Below are 21,621 nucleotides of genomic sequence, written 5' to 3'. Positions count from 1 at the left end.
GCGTTACGACTAAAACATGAATAAGTTTACAAGTAACATCCAAAACATGAATAAGTTTACAAGTAACATCCAATTACTGATCATGACGTCATAATTTGGACAATGGACAGAGTGCACGTGTTCTTTCAGCGCCAATATATTGTTCATCAATAGGTAGGTGTTGTTTTTGTTGAGCTCATTTATCCTAACTTGAAAATTGTCAGGGGCTTAATTAGTCATAGGCCAATTATGTAATTAATTTACTCAATTAATTTACCTGTTAATGACACGAATAATTACTACGAATATTATAATTACAGCGAGACAGAGAAGTTATTACGTTAATGACAACAATAGATAATGATGACTGGAGTTATTTATAAAAATCCATCGTCCGTTTTAATTGGCTGATGTGAGTGACTACTCGTCATTCGGTAACACGTACAGGTATATATATATATACTGTATTACTGAATTGGTCAACTGTGACCATAACCTAGAAACACGGTCAGGTCTACTACAGATCAGCAAGTGTGAAGACTGGGAAATATTTTATCAAGATTCTAACAGGAGGATTCTGTTCTTCACAAACAATAACGTCGACATTTTCGAATCATTTGCAGGTCCACAGTAAGTAAAACATAATGTTGATTAAAAAAACACCCGGGCGACATTTAACTTAAATTAGCCTGCATCATGTGTGTACGCTTGTCCCTATCTGTTCTTCTGTGTATGCATTTAAACATTTTGTCCGGCTCTTTGGCTAGATCTTCTATTTCTTTCATAATGCTGTATTTATCTGATGTATGTGACAAATCATCTAAACGTCACACATAAAACTGTTACTGAGTTCGTAATGTATAATATTAGGAAACACCGTATTTTTATACAAATTGTTTAGGCCCTAAAACTGATCCCTGTGGAACTCCTTGTGGAACCTCACTCCGGGAAGAAAAGTGGCACCATGGATTTCCACGACTCGATTGAGGACATTTTTATGCATTTTTAACGGGCCTGCTATTGCCGTTGTGTAGGATAATAATGGAATGAAAAATATCGCCTTTTCATTGAGAAAACGGGAATTTTTCTATGAATTTCACAATGACGCGTACGTTTACATTGACGATGAATAAGATTGAAAATACAGACGCTTTATGTCTTAATTTTGTTTTTTTTTTCCATTTGTTTTTTCCAAATCCCGTGGTTGCTAGGGAAAATATAACTCATTCTCCCATACTTCACAGGGATATCCCGTGGTTGCTAGGGAAAATATAACCCATTCTCCCATACTTCACAGGGATATCCCGTGGTTGCTAGGGAAAATATAACTCATTCTCCCATTCTTCACAGGGATATTCCGTGGTTGCTAGGGAAAATATAACTCATTCTCCCATACTTCACAGGGCTATTCCGTGGTTGCTAGGGAAAATATAACCCATTCTCCCATACTTTACAGGGATATCCCGTGGTTGCTAGGGAAAATATAACTCATTCTCCCATACTTCACAGGGATATCCCGTGGTTGCTAGGGAAAATATAACTCATTCTCCCATACTTCACAGGGCTATCCCGTGGTTGCTAGGGAAAATATAACTCACTATCCCATACTTTACAGGGATATCTCTTTCTCTTACCCCAGACAGGGACATCCGCAATTTTATCGATGTGAAATTTTTCTATCTCACCCTAGGGTAGACACAAGCTGCAGGAGATCGATGCACGTGCCCTCTTTGTGGTGAGACAGGAGATCTTAACACTCTGGATAAGATTCTTAAGCTGTCAAACACTCGGCAAAGCTTCGTGTTTGACAACTTAAGAATCTTACATAGCTGTGACGTCACAATTGAAAAAAAAACAATGAGATAACGTCATGTCAGCCAAAGTTGACGTCATTTTTCTTCTATTTCGATTGATTTGTCGGATTTATTTACCATTTCATTTGTTTAATTTGCATTTCAAATCGTTTTACCTAAGATTTCTTGTTTATATCTTCAATATAAACCAAACTTTGATGAGCTCTTTCGAATGGCGTTCTTATTTTTGAAATCGATCGATTATTTAAGAAGTTAAAATTTTATCACAAAATGGCTGCCTCACCTTTCGTGCAAGTAATTCGACAAGCAATGTGAGAAAATAACTCTTTCATATGTAAATAATGTAGGATAGAACTATTCCACCCTCGGGTACAGAATTTTGGGTCTGAAACCTCGGCAAGCCTCGGTTCTGACCCAAAATTCTGTACCTTCGGGTGGAATAGTTCTATCATACATATGTACATATGAAAGAGTCATATATTCTCCCATACTTTACAGGGATATCCCGTGGTTGCTAGGGAAAAGATATCTCTTATCTTACACAGGGGGGTGTAATACAGCTCACACACGCTAGACAATAACGTGACGTCATCAATACATGCGGCCTACATGTAACTGCGGTGTGCATTGCAGATGACGTCATCAATTTTGACGCATAACGACGTTCCTGCGATAATGGCGCGATGAAAAGGCTGGAAACCAAGTGTAATTTCATCATTTTTTTCTACTTAATATGAGAGAAAAAGAATCAAACATGGGTCTGTCAAGTGAACAGGGATATCTCAACCCTCGTGAAAAATTTTGACCGTCAAATCCTCGGCAAGCCTCGGGTTGACCTGCCAAAATCTTTCACTTGGGTTGAGATATCCCTGTCCACTTCACAGACCCATGTAAGATTCTATTAGTCTTACCGTGCGTTCCATTTGCGGATTCGTACCAGATGCACTAAAGTGATACGGCACCGCCAAATGGAACGCGTTTCGATTTTTCCATGATGGCGGTACCCATATGAAAGATGCGCTTCTAATATAAAAGCTAAGTATTTTCGGTGTTAACAATGATATAGATATAAAATAATACCTAAATCGTTTCAGGACACATTGAAATAAACGATCCATGTAATTTTATCGGATATAAATACGCTCTGCCTTGTTTTCAACAAACATTCCGGTGACAAATGAAGAATCTCGGGTCCGCCATCTTGGATACAAGTGGTACGCTTCTGAAAACGAACTACTTGTACAGGTTCGGTTCGGCTGGTACAGCGCGTTCCATTACAGATACAGCGGGTTCGTACCATTTGTATCTGCAAATGGAACGCGCGGTTACACAGGGGAGGGGGGAGGAGGGTGTAAGACAGCTCACACGCGCTAGACAACGACGTGACGTCATCAATACATGCAGCGTAACTGCGGCGTGCATTGTAGATGACGTCATCAATTTTGACGCATAACGACGTTCCTGCATAATTGCGCAACAAAACAGCTGGAAACAAACAGGGATTTCGTCTTTTTTTACTAAGTATTGGAGAAAAAGAATCTAACTTGGGCAAGCCTCGGGTTGACCAGCCAAAATCTTTCACTAGGGTTGAGATATCCCTGTCCACTTGACATACCCATGTGAGATTCTAATAGTCATACGCACCAGATACAAAGCCGATATATCGGGTCGCTTCTGGAAGTAAGTATATTCTAGGATTGGTTTTTTTAGCCAATGAAAATACTTGTTACAAGCAATATTGAATTATACATGTATAAAAATGATATTAAAATAATGTTGTTGTTTTTCAGGACATTTGCCAGGACATAACTTCTGATAAAGCGACAGGAGACCTTCAAAGGTTACGACACCCGGTACAGATACAAACATTGTACTATACTAATGGTAAATGATTTCGTGATGCAGCCTACATACAGTAATGGAGAAAGTCCTATAACAGACACTGGAACTCAATCTCATGCATGTCGTATCTGTGATAAGGACTTCAAGACTTTAAGTTACCTAAAGAATCACCTCAGGACACATACAGGAGAGAAACCTTACAAATGTGATGTCTGTGGTAAGGGGTTTAGTGAGTCACGTAACCTACAGAGACACCTCAGGACACATACAGGAGAGAAACCTTACAAATGTGATGTCTGTGGTAAGGGGTTTAGTGAGTCACGTAACCTACAGAGACACCTCAGGACACATACAGGAGAGAAACCTTACAAATGTGATGTCTGTGGTAAGGGGTTTAGTCAGGCAAGTAACCTAAAGACACACCTCAGGACACATACAGGAGAGAAACCTTACAAATGTGATGTCTGTGGTAAGGGGTTTAGTGTGTCGGGTAGCCTACAGAGACACCTCAGGACACATACAGGAGAGAAACCTCATAAATGTGATGTCTGTGGTAAGGGGTTTTATGTGTCGGATAGCCTACAGAGACACCTTAGGACACATACAGGAGAGAAACCGTACAATTGTGATGTCTGTGGTAAGGGGTTTAGTGAGTCACGTAACCTACAGGCACACCTCAGGACACATACAGGAGAGAAACCACACAAATGTGATATCTGTGGTAAGGGATTTAGTGAGTCACGTAACCTACGGACACACCTCAGGACACATACAGGAGAGAAACCTTACAGATGCGATGTCTGTGGTAAGGGATTTAATGAGTCACGTAACCTACAGAGACACCTTAGGACACATACAGGAGAGAAACCGTACAATTGTGATGTCTGTGGTAAGGAGTTTAGTGAGTCAGATAGCTTACAGATACACCTCAGGATACATACAGGAGAGAAACCGTACAAATGTGATATCTGTGGTAAGGGGTTTAGTGAGTCACGTAACCTACGGACACACCTCAGGACACATACAGGAGTGAAACCTTACAAATGTGATGTCTGTGGTAAGGGGTTTAGTGAGTCACGTAACCTAAAGACACACCTCAGGACACATACAGGAGAGAAACCTTACAGATGCGATGTCTGTGGTAAGGGATTTAATGAGTCACGTAACCTACAGAGACACCTCAGCACACATACAGGAGAGAAACCTAACAATTGTGATGACTGTGGTAAAGGGTTAACAAGAAAAGACGGCTTACAGAAGCACTACCTTACACATACAAGAGAGAAAAACCCTACGAATTGTGTTGTCGATGGTAAAGTATTTCAGTCAGACATACCTTAATATATACCTTAATCCACATACCGTTCGCGTTGATGATAAATATAGCTCGAGTGAGATTTGCTCCGGTGCATTTGATAACATTCGCCTGTCTGACCATCGCACTCTATACTGAATGTTCTACATATAAATCTGCAAAGTTAACCATATTTGGTAGTGAAGAAGATGCTAATGTAAAGAAACCCATATGTGGTAGTGATGAAGATGTTAATGTAAACAATGCCTTAATTGGTAGTGATGCACATGTAGATGTTAATGTGAACAAAGCCATATTTGGTAGTGATGTAGATGTTAAAGTAAACAAAGCCTCGTTTGGTAGTGATGTAGATGTTAATGTGAACAAAGCCATAATTGGTAGTGATGCAGAAGTTAATGTGAACAAAGCCTTATTTGGTAGTGATGTAGATGTAGATGTTAATGTGAACAAAGCCATATTTGGTAGTGATGCAGATGTTAAAGTAAACAAAGCCTCGTTTGGTAGTGATGTAGATGTTAATGTAAACAAAGCCATATTTGGTAGTGATGCAGATGTTAATGTGAACAAAGCCATATTTGGTACTGATGTACCTGTAGATGTTAATGTGAACAAAGCCATATTTGGTAGTGATGTAGATGTTAATGTGAACAAAGCCATATTTGGTATTGATGTAGATGTTAAAGTAAACAAAGCCTCGTTTGGTAGTGATGTAGATGTTAATGTAAACAAAGCCATATTTGGTAGTGATGTAGATGTTAATGTGAACAAAGCCATTATTGGTAGTGATGTAGATGTTGAAGTAAACAAAGCCTCGTTTGGTAGTGATGTACATGTAGATGTGAACAAAGCCATATTTGGTAGTGATGTACATGTAGATGTTAATGTGAACAAAGCCATATTTGGTAGTGATGTATATGTTAAAGTAAACAAAGCCTCGTTTGGTAGTGATGTAGATGTTAAAGTAAACAAAGCCATACTTGATAGTGATGTAGATGTAAATGTGAACAAAGCCATAATTGGTAGTGATGTAGATGTTAAAGTAAACAAAGCCATATTTGGTAGTGATGTAGATGTTAATGTGAACAAAGCCATAATTGGTAGTGATGTAGATGTTAAATGTGAACAAAGCCATATTTGGTAGTGATGTAGATGTTAATGTGAACAAAGCCATATTTGGTAGTGATGTAGATGTTAATGTGAACAAAGCCATATTTGGTAGTGATGTAGATGTTAATGTGAACAAAGCCATAATTGGTAGTGATGTAGATGTTAATGTGAACAAAGCCATATTTGGTAGTGATGTAGATGTTAATGTGAACAAAGCCATAATTGGTAGTGATGTAGATGTTATTGTAAACAGAGCCTCGTTTGGTAGTGATGTAGATGTTAATGTGTACAAAGCCATATTTGTAGTGATGTAGATGTTAAGTAAACAAAGCCATATTTGGTAGTGATGTAGATGTTAATGTGAACAAAGCCATAATTGGTAGTGATGTAGATGTTAATGTGAACAAAGCCATAATTGGTAGTGATGTAGATGTTAATGTAAACAAAGCCCATAATTGGTAGTGATGTAGATGTTAATGTAAACAAAGCCATATTTGGTAGTGATGTAGATGTTAATGTGAACAAAGCCATAATTGGTAGTGATGTAGATGTTAATGTGAACAAAGCCATATTTGGTAGTGATGTAGATGTTAAAGTAAACAAAGCCATAATTGGTAGTGATGTAGATGTTAATGTAAACAAAGCCATAATTGGTAGTGATGTAGATGTTAATGTAAACAAAGCCATAATTGGTAGTGATGTAGATGTTAAAGTAAACAAAGCCATAATTGGTAGTGATGTAGATGTTAAAGTAAACAAAGCCATAATTGGTAGTGAGTGATGTTAGATGTTAAAGTAAACAAAGCCATAATTGGTAGTGATGTAGATGTTAATGTGAACAAAGCCATATTTGGTAGTGATGTAGATGTTAAAGTAAACAAAGCCATAATTGGTAGTGATGTACATGTAGATGTTAATGTGAACAAAGCCATATTTGGTAGTGATGTAGATGTTAATGTGAACAAAGCCATAATTGGTAGTGATGTAGATGTTAATGTAAACAAAGCCATATTTGGTAGTGATGTACATGTAGATGTTAATGTAAACAAAGCCATATTTGGTAGTGATGTAGATGTTAATGTAAACAAAGCCATATTTGGTAGTGATGTAGATGTTAATGTGAACAAAGCCATATTTGGTAGTGATGTAGATGTTAATGTGAACAAAGCCATAATTGGTAGTGATGTAGATGTTAATGTGAACAAAGCCATATTTGGTAGTGATGTAGATGTTAAAGTAAACAAAGCCATATTTGGTAGTGATGTAGATGTTAATGTGAACAAAGCCATAATTGGTAGTGATGTAGATTAGATGTTAATGTGAACAAAGCCATATTTGGTAGTGATGTAGATGTTAATGTGAACAAAGCCATATTTGGTAGTGATGTAGATGTTAAAGTAAACAAAGCCATAATTGGTAGTGATGTACATGTAGATGTTAATGTGAACAAAGCCATATTTGGTAGTGATGTAGATGTTAATGTGAACAAAGCCATATTTGGTAGTGATGTAGATGTTAAAGTAAACAAAGCCATAATTGGTAGTGATGTAGATGTTAATGTGAACAAAGCCATATTTGGTAGTGATGTAGATGTTAAAGTAAACAAAGCCATAATTGGTAGTGATGTAGATGTTAAAGTAAACAAAGCCATAATTGGTAGTGATGTACATGTAGATATTAATATAAACAAAGCCATATTTGGTAGTGATGTAGATGTTAATGTAAACAAAGCCATATTTGGTAGTGATGTAGATGTTAATGTAAACAAAGCCATATTTGGTAGTGATGTAGATGTTAATGTGAACAAAGCCATATTTGGTAGTGATGTAGATGTTAATGTAAACAAAGCCATAATTGGTAGTGATGTAGATGTTAATGTGAACAAAGCCATAATTGGTAGTGATGTAGATGTTAATGTGAACAAAGCCATATTTGGTAGTGATGTAGATGTTAAAGTAAACAAAGCCATAATTGGTAGTGATGTAGATGTTAATGTGAACAAAGCCATATTTGGTAGTGATGTAGATGCTAATGTGAACAAAGCCATAATTGGTAGTGATGTAGATGTTAATGTGAACAAAGCCATATTTGGTAGTGGTGTAGATGTTAATGTGAACAAAGCCATAATTGGTAGTGATAGATGTTAATGTGAACAAAGCCATATTTGGTAGTGATGTAGATGTTAAAGTAAACAAAGCCATAATTGGTAGTGATGTAGATGTTAATGTGAACAAAGCCATATTTGGTAGTGATGTAGATGTTAATGTGAACAAAGCCATATTTGGTAGTGATGTAGATGTTAATGTGAACAAAGCCATATTTGGTAGTGATGTAGATGTTAATGTAAACAAAGCCATATTTGGTAGTGATGTAGATGTTAAATGTAAACAAAGCCATATTTGGTAGTGATGTAGATGTTAATGTAAACAAAGCCATATTTGGTAGTGATGTAGATGTTAAAGTAAACAAAGCCATATTGGTAGTGATGTAGATGTAAAGTAAACAAAGCCATATTTGGTAGTGATGCAGATGTTAATGTGAACAAAGCCATATTTGGTAGTGATGTAGATGTTAATGTGAACAAAGCCATATTTGGTAGTGATGTAGATGTTAATGTGAACAAAGCCATATTTGGTAGTGATGTAGATGTTAATGTGAACAAAGCCATAATTGGTAGTGATGTAGATGTTAATGTGAACAAAGCCATATTTGGTAGTGATGTAGATGTTAATGTAAACAAAGCCATATTTGGTAGTGATGTAGATGTTAATGTGAACAAAGCCATATTTGGTAGTGATGTAGATGTTAATGTGAACAAAGCCATAATTGGTAGTGATGTAGATGTTAATGTGAACAAAGCCATATTTGGTAGTGATGTAGATGTTAATATGTGAACAAAGCCATATTTGGTAGTGATGTATAGATGTGTAATGTAAACAAAGCCATATTTGGTAGTGATGTAGATGTTAATGTGAACAAAGCCATATTTGGTAGTGATGTAGATGTTAATGTAAACAAAGCCATATTGGTAGTGATGTAGATGTTAATGTGAACAAAGCCATATTTGGTAGTGATGTGAATGTAATGTAATGTGAACAAAGCCATATTTGGTAGTGATGTAGATGTTAATGTAAACAAAGCCATATTTGGTAGTGATGTAGATGTTAAAGTAAACAAAGCCATATTTGGTAGTGATGTAGATGTTAATGTAAACAAAGCCATAATTGGTAGTGATGTAGATGTTAATGTAAACAAAGCCATAATTGGTAGTGATGTAGATGTTAATGTGAACAAAGCCATATTTGGTAGTGATGTAGATGTTAAAGTAAACAAAGCCATAATTGGTAGTGATGTAGATGTTAATGTAAACAAAGCCATAATTGGTAGTGATGTAGATGTTAAAGTAAACAAAGCCATAATTGGTAGTGTGATGTAGATGTTAATGTGAACAAAGCCATAATTGGTAGTGATGTAGATGTTAATGTGAACAAAGCCATAATTGGTAGTGATGTAGATGTTAATGTGAACAAAGCCATAATTGGTAGTGATGTAGATGTTAATGTAAACAAAGCCATATTTGGTAGTGATGTAGATGTTAATGTAAACAAAGCCATAATTGGTAGTGATGTAGATGTTAAAGTAAACAAAGCCATATTGGTAGTGATGTAGATGTTAATGTGAACAAAGCCATAATTGGTAGTGATGTAGATGTTAATGTAAACAAAGCCATAATTGGTAGTGATGTAGATGTTAATGTGAACAAAGCCATATTTGGTAGTGATGTAGATGTTAAAGTAAACAAAGCCATAATTGGTAGTGATGTAGATGTTAATGTGAACAAAGCCATAATTGGTAGTGATGTAGATGTTAAAGTAAACAAAGCCATAATTGGTAGTGATGTACATGTAGATGTTAATGTGAACAAAGCCATAATTGGTAGTGATAGATGTTAATGTGAACAAAGCCATATTTGGTAGTGATAGATGTAGATGTTAAAGTAAACAAAGCCATAATTGGTAGTGATGTAGATGTTAAAGTAACAAAGCCATAATTGGTAGTGAGAGTGATGTAGATGTTAATGTGAAACAAAGCCATAATTGGTAGTGATGTAGATGTTAATGTAAACAAAGCCATATTTGGTAGTGATGTAGATGTTAATGTAAACAAAGCCATATTTGGTAGTGATGTAGATGTTAATGTGAACAAAGCCATAATTGGTAGTGATGTAGATGTTAATGTAAACAAAGCCATAATTGGTAGTGATGTAGATGTTAATGTAAACAAAGCCATATTTGGTAGTGATGTAGATGTTAATGTAAACAAAGCCATATTTGGTAGTGATGTAGATGTTAATGTAAACAAAGCCATAATTGGTAGTGATGTAGATGTTAAAGTAAACAAAGCCATAATTGGTAGTGATGTAGATGTTAATGTGAACAAAGCCATATTTGGTAGTGATGTAGATGTTAATGTAAACAAAGCCATAATTGGTAGTGATGTAGATGTTAAAGTAAACAAAGCCATAATTGGTAGTGATGTAGATGTTAAAGTAAACAAAGCCATAATTGGTAGTGATGTAGATGTTAATGTGAACAAAGCCATATTTGGTAGTGATGTAGATGTTAAAGTAAACAAAGCCATAATTGGTAGTGATGTAGATGTTAATGTGAACAAAGCCATATTTGGTAGTGATGTAGATGTTAATGTGAACAAAGCCATATTTGGTAGTGATGTAGATGTTAAAGTAAACAAAGCCATAATTGGTAGTGATGTAGATGTTAAAGTAAACAAAGCCATAATTGGTAGTGATGTAGATGTTAATGTAAACAAAGCCATAATTGGTAGTGATGTAGATGTTAATGTAAACAAAGCCATATTTGGTAGTGATGTAGATGTTAATGTAAACAAAGCCATATTTGGTAGTGATGCAGATGTTAATGTAAACAAAGCCATATTTGGTAGTGATGTAGATGTTAATGTAAACAAAGCCATATTTGGTAGTGATGTAGATGTTAATGTAAACAAAGCCATATTTGGTAGTGATGTAGATGTTAATGTGAACAAAGCCATAATTGGTAGTGATGTAGATGTTAATGTGAACAAAGCCATAATTGGTAGTGATGTAGATGTTAATGTGAACAAAGCCATATTTGGTAGTGATGTAGATGTTAATGTAAACAAAGCCATATTTGGTAGTGATGTAGATGTTAATGTAAACAAAGCCATATTTGGTAGTGATGCAGATGTTAATGTAAACAAAGCCATATTTGGTAGTGATGTAGATGTTAATGTGAACAAAGCCATATTTGGTAGTGATGCAGATGTTAATGTAAACAAAGCCATAATTGGTAGTGATGTAGATGTTAAAGTAAACAAAGCCATAATTGGTAGTGATGTAGATGTTAATGTAAACAAAGCCATAATTGGTAGTGATGTAGATGTTAATGTAAACAAAGCCATAATTGGTAGTGATGTAGATGTTAATGTAAACAAAGCCATAATTGGTAGTGATGTAGATGTTAATGTGAACAAAGCCATAATTGGTAGTGATGTAGATGTTAATGTAAACAAAGCCATAATTGGTAGTGATGTAGATGTTAATGTGAACAAAGCCATAATTGGTAGTGATGTAGATGTTAATGTAAACAAAGCCATATTTGGTAGTGATGTAGATGTTAATGTAAACAAAGCCATAATTGGTAGTGATGTATATGTTAAAGTAGTGATGTACATGTAGATGTTAATGTGAAACAAAGCCATATTTGGTAGTGATGTAGATGTTAATGTGAACAAAGCCATATTTGGTAGTGATGTAGATGTTAATGTGAACAAAGCCATATTTGGTAGTGATGTAGATGTTAATGTGAACAAAGCCATATTTGGTAGTGATGTAGATGTTAAAGTAAACAAAGCCATATTTGGTAGTGATGTAGATGTTAATGTGAACAAAGCCATATTTGGTAGTGATGCAGATGTTAATGTGAACAAAGCCATATTTGGTAGTGATGTAGATGTTAATGTAAACAAAGCCATATTTGGTAGTGATGTAGATGTTAATGTGAACAAAGCCATATTTGGTAGTGATGTAGATGTTAATGTGAACAAAGCCATATTTGGTAGTGATGCAGATGTTAATGTGAACAAAGCCATATTTGGTAGTGATGTAGATGTTAAAGTAAACAAAGCCATAATTGGTAGTGATGTACATGTAGATGTTAATGTGAACAAAGCCATATTTGGTAGTGATGTAGATGTTAATGTGAACAAAGCCATATTTGGTAGTGATGTAGATGTTAATGTGAACAAAGCCATATTTGGTAGTGATGTAGATGTTAATGTAAACAAAGCCATATTTGGTAGTGATGTAGATGTTAATGTAAACAAAGCCATATTTGGTAGTGATGTAGATGTTAATGTAAACAAAGCCATATTTGGTAGTGATGTAGATGTTAATGTAAACAAAGCCATAATTGGTAGTGATGTAGATGTTAATGTGAACAAAGCCATAATTGGTAGTGATGTAGATGTTAATGTGAACAAAGCCATATTTGGTAGTGATGTAGATGTTAATGTGAACAAAGCCATATTTGGTAGTGATGTAGATGTTAATGTGAACAAAGCCATATTTGGTAGTGATGTAGATGTTAATGTGAACAAAGCCATATTTGGTAGTGATGTAGATGTTAATGTAAACAAAGCCATATTTGGTAGTGATGTAGATGTTAATGTAAACAAAGCCATATTTGGTAGTGATGTAGATGTTAATGTAAACAAAGCCATAATTGGTAGTGATGTAGATGTTAATGTGAACAAAGCCATATTTGGTAGTGATGTAGATGTTAATGTGAACAAAGCCATATTTGGTAGTGATGTAGATGTTAATGTGAACAAAGCCATATTTGGTTGTGATGTAGATGTTAATGTTAACAAAGCCATATTTGGTAGTGATGTAGATGTTAATGTAAACAAAGCCATAATTGGTAGTGATGTAGATGTTAATGTGAACAAAGCCATAATTGGTAGTGATGTAGATGTTAATGTGAACAAAGCCATATTTGGTAGTGATGTAGATGTTAATGTGAACAAAGCCATATTTGGTAGTGATGTAGATGTTAATGTGAACAAAGCCATATTTGGTAGTGATGTAGATGTTAATGTGAACAAAGCCATAATTGGTAGTGATGTAGATGTTAATGTGAACAAAGCCATAATTGGTAGTGATGTAGATGTTAATGTGAACAAAGCCATATTTGGTAGTGATGTAGATGTTAAAGTAAACAAAGCCATAATTGGTAGTGATGTAGATGTTAATGTGAACAAAGCCATAATTGGTAGTGATGTAGATGTTAATGTGAACAAAGCCATATTTGGTAGTGATGTAGATGTTAATGTGAACAAAGCCATATTTGGTAGTGATGTAGATGTTAATGTGAACAAAGCCATATTTGGTAGTGATGTAGATGTTAATGTTAACAAAGCCATATTTGGTAGTGATGCAGATGCTTTATACCCGGGAATGAAGATTATCAGGTAGAAGGCGGGTGTCCCAGTGATAAAATAAAGCTTTGAAGTCAGCTCATTATATTATCAAGCGGTTCAAACGCTTTTATGATCCGAAAAAAAACCATAATCTTCATCCGGCAGAAGCTCGGTGCTATTGCTCTTTCATTGCAAGCGTTCAAGTGATAGACCACTTTCAATATAATCAGCTGACTAAAAACGGAATATCTGTTACGGAAATTAAATGTGGATTTCCTTCTCAAATAGGGGTTTGGGGACAAGGACAAAGTGTGAATAAATGAATAAAAAATAAACAGAAAATTCGGCTCCATTATTTCTATAAATTGGACTTTTTAACATTGCATAATTAATGGTTTACTGAAACATCTGGCTGCGCCCTTTAAGGCCTTGCCTTCAGTCATATTACGAGAAACACCATACATGATACTGAAGACAGGGGAGGGGGTACATGTAGGTGTAGCTAACTCACAACCAAAAAGATGTAGAGGCACTGTTTGATCATTTGATATATATGAATTACTTTGCTGTTTATGACAGCATTTAAAATTGATTTGTCAATGATGCATCATTTACGATATTTTAAGTACTCGTATTTGTAAGTTTATACTTTCGTCTCCATTAAGATAATAAACTATTCCAATTCTACATCGCTGTCGTCTGCTTTTAATGTGAAATATAGAACTAAGAATAAAATAAACTAGAAATTGTCATAGACAATTTGGCGGGCTTCTCACTATATTTAGTTTACATTACCGTCATTGCCAGGTAAGTTAAGAACTAGGTAATGCATGGGTTTTGAAGTTGTAACCAATAAATGACCTTGACTTTCAGCCCTGAATAAAAGTGTTTTAGTGAAGATCTGCATGAAGTTTGATCAGCCGAAGAGAACTCTCTGCAAAAAATATTATTGGATGAAATCTGTGAAAAGAACTGTTAGTGATTTATAAGCATTTTTAAATTTGGCGGGAATTTAGCAAAGATCAAAGGATTGTTTTTCAAAATGGCATACAGCATTAACCGGAAGTGCTACCGAAAAAATGAAAGACACCAAATTCATCAGAATGACATTCTGCATCGATATGTAAAAAGAAATTTTGCAAAATCAAAAAAAAAATAATAAAAATTCGCGAACGTTGACCCCATAGCGAACTTTTTTGTTTGACCTCTGACCTTATTGCTGTCATTGAATAAAAGTTAGTCTTTTATACGATCTACATAAAACATCAAAAATATTTGCTATATCTTAAACGATTTTTGAGTTATGGCTTTTTTTTAGACTTTTTAGGTATGACGTCATGGCGGCCATCTTGGATTTTTGACCTACTTAAAAATGTTGCGGTCACCCCTTCAACTCATGCCATACAATATAACAATAAGGCCATTGGCATACCTTTTACCATTTTGAAGATCTTTTGGACACAAAAAAGTGTAGAAGAATGATAATAACAAGAGGCCCAAAGGGGCTGTATCGCTCACTTTTTTTGTAATTATCACAAAGGCTCTTACAATGAGAAAAATTAGTACAATTGACTCCAAAATTTGTTTAATTTTGAAACACAACCATATAATGATGCTATAGATACCATACAAATATGCTATACAATACAAAGGTTCAGAGAGGAAGTAATTTATATGAAAATAGTAGCCTAATTGACCTTTTTGGCCCCGCGTCTAAGGCCCCAGGGAGTCAGCCCTATACTTTGTACAATTTTAAATCCCCATCCTATAAGGATGCTACTATTGCATTATGAGTGCTCTTCCATGCTGAGTTGCAGAGAAGAAGTCGTTTATATGATAACAGCTAATATTGCTTCCTTTCGACCCCGCCCCTCAGCCCCCCCCCCCCCCCCCCGGGGGGGGGGGGGGCGGTAAGTCCTATCCTTTGTACAATTTTGAATCCTCACCCTATAAGGATGCTACCATTGCTAGGTACAGAGAAAAAGTTGTTTATATGGAAATAGCCAAATTGACCCAATCCCTCAGGCCCCCGGGGGGTCAGCCCCATCATTTGTACATTTTGAATCCCCATCCTATAACGATGCTACCATTGCATTATGAGTGCTATGCCATGCTTAGTTTCAGAGAAGAAGTCGCTGATATGGAAAAGCCAAATTGACCCCTTTTGACCGCATCCCTCAGGCCTCCGGTGGGTCCGCCCCATCATTTGTACAATTTTGAATCACCACCCTATAAAGATGCTAAAATTGCATTATGGTTGCTATTCCATGCTTAGTTTCAGAGAAGAAGTCGTTTATATGGAAATGGCCAATTGACCCCTTTTGACCCTGCCCCTCATGCCCCCAGGGGGTCAGCCCTATCATTTGTACAATTTTGAATCCCCACCCTATAAGGATGCTACCATTGCATTTTGGGTGCTATCCCATACTTAGTTTCAGAGAAGAAGTCGTTTAAATGGAAATAGCCAAATTGACCCCTTTTGGCCCCGCCCCTCAGGCCCCTGGGGGTCAGCCCCATCATTTGTACAATTTTCAGTAAGTAGCCCAAAAGGATGCTACCAGTCAAATTTTGTTGAAATCCGACCAGCGGTTATAGAGAAGAAGTCGATTGTTGACGGACGGACGGACGGACGACAGACGACGGACGCCGGACGCCACGGTATGGCATAAGCTCACCTTGGTCCTTCGGACCAGGTGAGCTAAAAAACAGAACAAAAACAAGAGGTCTTTTCACCACATGGTGAAAAGCCCTAATTATGACTCGAGATATCAAAATATGACCAAAAAAGCTGTAACAAACCAATTGTGCTGAAATTCCCACCGGGAATCGAACCCGGGTCTCCTGCCACATGGTGACAATTGTGATAACCACTTCACCATAGGAATTGCTTTCAACACTACATGGTCTTTCACCGTGTTTGTTGTTTTTTTTAATGAAAAGAAAAAATGATGCAGATTTCACATAAAATTACGCAATTTAATTTGCAAAATGAACCCAAAATGAAAATATCATATACAATTACACAGTTTAATTCGCAACATGAACCAAGAATTTTATCTTTGAATGATCCTTCATATAATTATGACTCGAGATATCAAAATATGACCAAAAAAGCTGTAACAAACCAATTGTGCTGAAATTCCCGCCAGGAATCGAACCCGGGTCTCCTGCCACATAGTGACAATTGTGATAGCCACTTCACCATAGGAATTGCTATCGACACTACATGATTTATCACAGTGTTTGTTGGTGTTTTTTCAGTGAATACAAATATTTCCCCTTTGCTTTTTCAAGGGCTTTGGACCTTCTAGCAATGTTGCTAGGCAGCATTAAAATATTTATATCCCCCTTGTGCCTTGTTGTTCAGCACTTGGTATATGTAAACGGAGATCAGGGATCCCTAAATCTTGGGATTTCTCTGGTGGTGTAGCTTCTAGCCTTCATCGTCTCTGTCCATTCTTCAAATGATAATATTGCAGTCCTCTCAACCCTGCCTTTCTCGACCTCTTCGTTTTGACGTTTATAGTACGAGTTGCTGCTTCGCGATGGGCCAGGGCTGGATGGTGACGGACGAAGTGGTGATGGCAGACGCGACATCGTGGATTCCTGTGGTACAATCGAGACAAACTGATGTGATGGAGTGGTGCTTTCAGGAACCACTTGGACAGGACTTGGTAGAGGAGGGGATGGCAGTATCTGTATAGGGACGAACTGCTGAGTCGGAATGGTGCCTTGAGGAAACACTTGGACAGGACTTGGTAGAGGAGGGGATGGCAGTATCTGTATAGGGACGAACTGCTGAGTCGGAATGGTGCCTTGAGGAAACACCTGGACAGGACTTGGTAGAGGAGGGGATGGCAGTATCTGTATAGGGACGAACTGCTGAGTCGGAATGGCATTTTGAGGAACCACCTGGACAGGACTTTGTTGAGGCGGGGATGGCTGTATTGGTATCGGAACAAACTGCTGACCTGGACTAGGTATCTGTAACAGAAGAGGAACAGTCATCGAAGGGGCAGACCCAAAGTATATCTGGTATGGCCCTTGAGGAATCGTGGCAAAGGGAGCCGGAACAGAAGTAACATAAACCGGCGCAGAGACAACGGTCGTGGTATTTTGATATTTAAAGTTGATTCAAGATCAATAAGTTGAATAACGTATTTTCCTGAAATAACTGAAGTAAATTTATTTCAAATTTCTTATTTCTGAAATAACAATTTCAACACTAATAAATCCAGTAAAAATCTAAGTGCCGTTTCTTAATCAAATTAATCATTTCTATATTCATATATTAATTACTAAAATTACCAATGTCTAAAATAAATAAAATAAAAAAGTAAATATATCCATATCTTAATGTTTACTTAATTTGAGAATATTTTCGAAAAAAATAACATTAGAAGTATTACCATTTCCTTTTTAGAAAACCAACATGGCTGCTTACATGTGTGTCACTTTGATTTGCCGTTTTTGACTTATAAATCATGGCCAGATACTTTTGCCAAGTAAAAAGTACATAAATTGGTTACTTATAACACTTTTTATGAAATGAAACATTTCTGCAAGTAATACACTGTGTATTTTTGTTTAAACACAGCTTGAACAAGTCGAACAACAAGTGCTATGCACTGTTACTTAATATTGGAGTATTACAGAAATAACACAAAACGTTCATTCTCAAAAACATATTATACCTGGGAAAGTACCAATTTTAATTTTAGTCACTATCCAGGAATGTCTGCCATCTGATGGTCGTCACTTTCTTGATGGTTGTCATTATCCTGATGGTCGTCTGATTGACTATGAATACCAACTGAAAGGTATTCATTACAATGATTCCAACATCAATGACTTCTGTTACATCATCTATGACTTTTTCGTGTATTGAATCATTTTGTAACTGAAGAATGTGTCTGATAATTTGACTTAAACTTTGCATCAAACATGTTCATTTCCACAAGTTTCATGTTCCCTCCATTTTCATCAGTACCTTGTTTCTCTGACATTCCTTCATTATCGTAATTTCTATATTTCCTAGCCCATTCCTCATCGTTGTAGCAGATCTGGCTTACTTCATTATGGTATCAAAGGCTTCGTGTTTGTTATTTTTCTTCATTCGAGTCTTCATGTCTTCTCCATTGTTACAGGCTACATGCAGATGCTTGTCTTCTCCGCCATCAGATAACCATACTGTCCTTGTGGAAGTAGCCATATCTTTGCCAAACAGTTAATTGAGAGCTATGAGAAGGTCTCCTCACAAGATATAGGTCCAGATAATTTCCTGTAATTTTGAGATATAATTGCAAGACTTATAAAATGTTTTATAAATTCAAGTAATTATATCATAGAATAAACAGATATTTTTTTATAAATATGACCAATTTGTGAATGGCACACTCGTCGGTCCAATCGGTCAGAATAGCTTTGAAGGAAGGCGCGGCCCAAGTCCCAAAATATCACGTCTGCCGTGGAAATTTACTGGGAACCTGTGAAATACCACTCATTTCCAAGACCGTCTGTTCTTTATAACATTTTCAAATACCGTTTTGTTCAGAATTACTTTTAATGTGTAAAATCTCAATTTGTCAACTATGAGCGTTTGTTTGCTAGAACTAATTAAACAGAAACTAGCGATGAAAATGTCGACTTTTGCCTGTTTGACCCAAAATTTCTCCCTCAAATGAATTTTCGCAGAGTCAACATCTATCTCAGTCGATAGATCACGCCAGGATTTACTTAACTTTAAAATATCGTTACAAAGAATCTGCCAGTTTCCTTATTAATTAACTTGCGGTTATAAGCGTGTTGGTAGGTAAACGTTGTCGTGTTAACATGATAACTCTGTTATCGCACCTTACGTCTCTCATTTCATACTAGTGGGGCGACACATGAAGGAGTGTCGCAGATTAAATGAAGAGACTTGCGAAAGGGAGATAACTCTTGGAGCTTTTTCATTATTTCATTTAGGAAATCATATCCCAGTTTCAAGAAAAATTAAAGTAAAGGAATGTCACAGATGAAATGAAGGGAAACGAGCTATAATGTACAGATCCGAGTCAAAAAATACATTTTTTTGAAAATTGAAGAAGACTATTTTATGGAGATTAGCCACTTGACAAAAAAACGCGCTACAGACAATCTGTATCGGTCTAAATGTCCAGTGTTTCCAGGTGCGCCACGTGGAGGCCCTCCAATTGCACCCTATGTTTATGTGTGTTTGTTGCATGATTGTACAGGTTAAAATGTGCCAGAATATAAAACGGTATAGTAGTATTTAAGTCAAAAGATACACTAATGAGTGTCGTGTAGGGTGATATAAAGGTACTTGATTGACAGAAGCCAGCAAACCTCAATTAAGATCTTTTCCATCAAAACACAAATATATCTAAGCAATTAATATCTTCACAGCAGGGGAGGCACTCATGAAATGGCCTCGGCAGTCAGGGACAAGGATTGGGTACGAACATCAAATCTAATTTAGCATGTCATCATGTCATTTGGTCATTCACAGGACATATGGTATTGTTATGTCTGTTAGTAAGTAGGAAATAAAGGACAGTTCTTAATAGATAATTCCTTATATATTGAATGGCAAAAAATAAATAGAAAAATCGAATAATTTGAATGCATTATCTTGCAATGTTATTGTTACAGGCTTACAGAAAATGGGCTCCCCCCCTCGTAGTTACAAAGACAAAATATGTTAAAGCGTTTGTGTGGTAGCTGCATGTACTTATATTTAGGTATGTAAAAGTGAGAAGAGTATTGGTGCAATGTTGCAGCTGTTAGTAGGAGTTGGGGAAAACTGTCTCCATCATTTAAAAAAATGAACAAAAACGTGTCACTGCTATTGAGTTCAGTCTGTTGATTTTTTCAATCCAACAATAGCAATATTTTTTAAGAGACGACAATTTTAATGGTAATGAAAACAATATTAAATTGAAAAGATGAAAAATGAACATATTACGTTAAACTGACACATATTCAACCTGTTATTTTTGGTGTGTTACAAATGTAGTGTACTGTCTATTGTATGTGTGCAGAAACTGTTAGACATCAGTATATCTCGTAAATGATATACATGAATTTTGTAGTAGAGTATGCCTGTATATATTGGCCATATTGCAAAATGACATCGGCAATTAAGCGCATATCAAAATTCAATAAACAATGTATGGTTATGTCAGCCCGCCACTGGTCCATAACCATTTTTATTTATGTACTCCTCATATGTTATATTCCCTGTTTTTATTACGTATCCAATCATAACTTCGCGATGGTTATGTCAGCCCTCCACTGGTCCATAACCATTTTTATTTATGTACTCCTCATATGTTATATTCCCTGTGTTTATTACGTATCCAATCATAACTTCGCGATGGTTATGTCAGCCCTCTACTGATCCATAACCATTTTTATTTATGTACTCCTCATATGTTATATTCCCTGTGTTTATTACGTATCCAATCATAATTTCGCGATGGTTATGTCAGCCCTCCACTGGTCCATAACCATTTTTATTTATGTACTCCTCATATGTTATATTCCATGTGTTTATTACGTATCCAATCATAACTTCGCGATGGTTATGTCAGCCCTCCACTGGTCCATAACCATTTTTATTTATGTACTCCTCATATGTTATATTCCCTGTGTTTATTACGTATCCAATCATAACTTCGCGATGGTTATGTCAGCCCTCCACTGGTCCATAACCATTTTTATTTATGTACTCCTCATATGTTATATTCCCTGTGTTTATTACGTATCCAATCATAACTTCGCGATGATTATGTCAGTCCTCCACTGGTCCATAACCATTTTTATTTATATAGTACTCCTCATATGTTATATTCCATGTGTTTTATTACGAATCCAATCATAACTTCGCGATGGTTATGTCAGCCCTCCACTGGTCCATAACCATTTTTATTTATGTACTCCTCATATGTTATATTCCATGTGTTTATTACGTATCTAATCATAACTTCGCGATGGTTATGTCAGCCCTCCACTGGTCCATAACCATTTTTATTTATGTACTCCTCATATGTTATATTCCATGTGTTTATTACGTATCCAATC

At 36.1% G+C, this 21,621-nt stretch overlaps 1 pseudogene; it reads left to right on the top strand.

Moving 5' to 3' along the window:
• Window positions 1-3,587: 3,587 nt before the first annotated feature.
• The window catches only part of LOC138305749 (zinc finger protein 208-like), a 170,077-nt pseudogene continuing 152,043 nt past the window's right edge, over window positions 3,588-21,621 (top strand).

The sequence above is a fragment of the Argopecten irradians genome, chromosome 13, assembly GCF_041381155.1.
Source record: "Argopecten irradians isolate NY chromosome 13, Ai_NY, whole genome shotgun sequence".
In the NCBI taxonomy this organism is placed as follows: domain Eukaryota; kingdom Metazoa; phylum Mollusca; class Bivalvia; order Pectinida; family Pectinidae; genus Argopecten; species Argopecten irradians.
The sequence above is the reverse complement of the archived record's forward strand: the minus strand, read 5'-3'. Positions and strand labels throughout refer to the sequence as shown.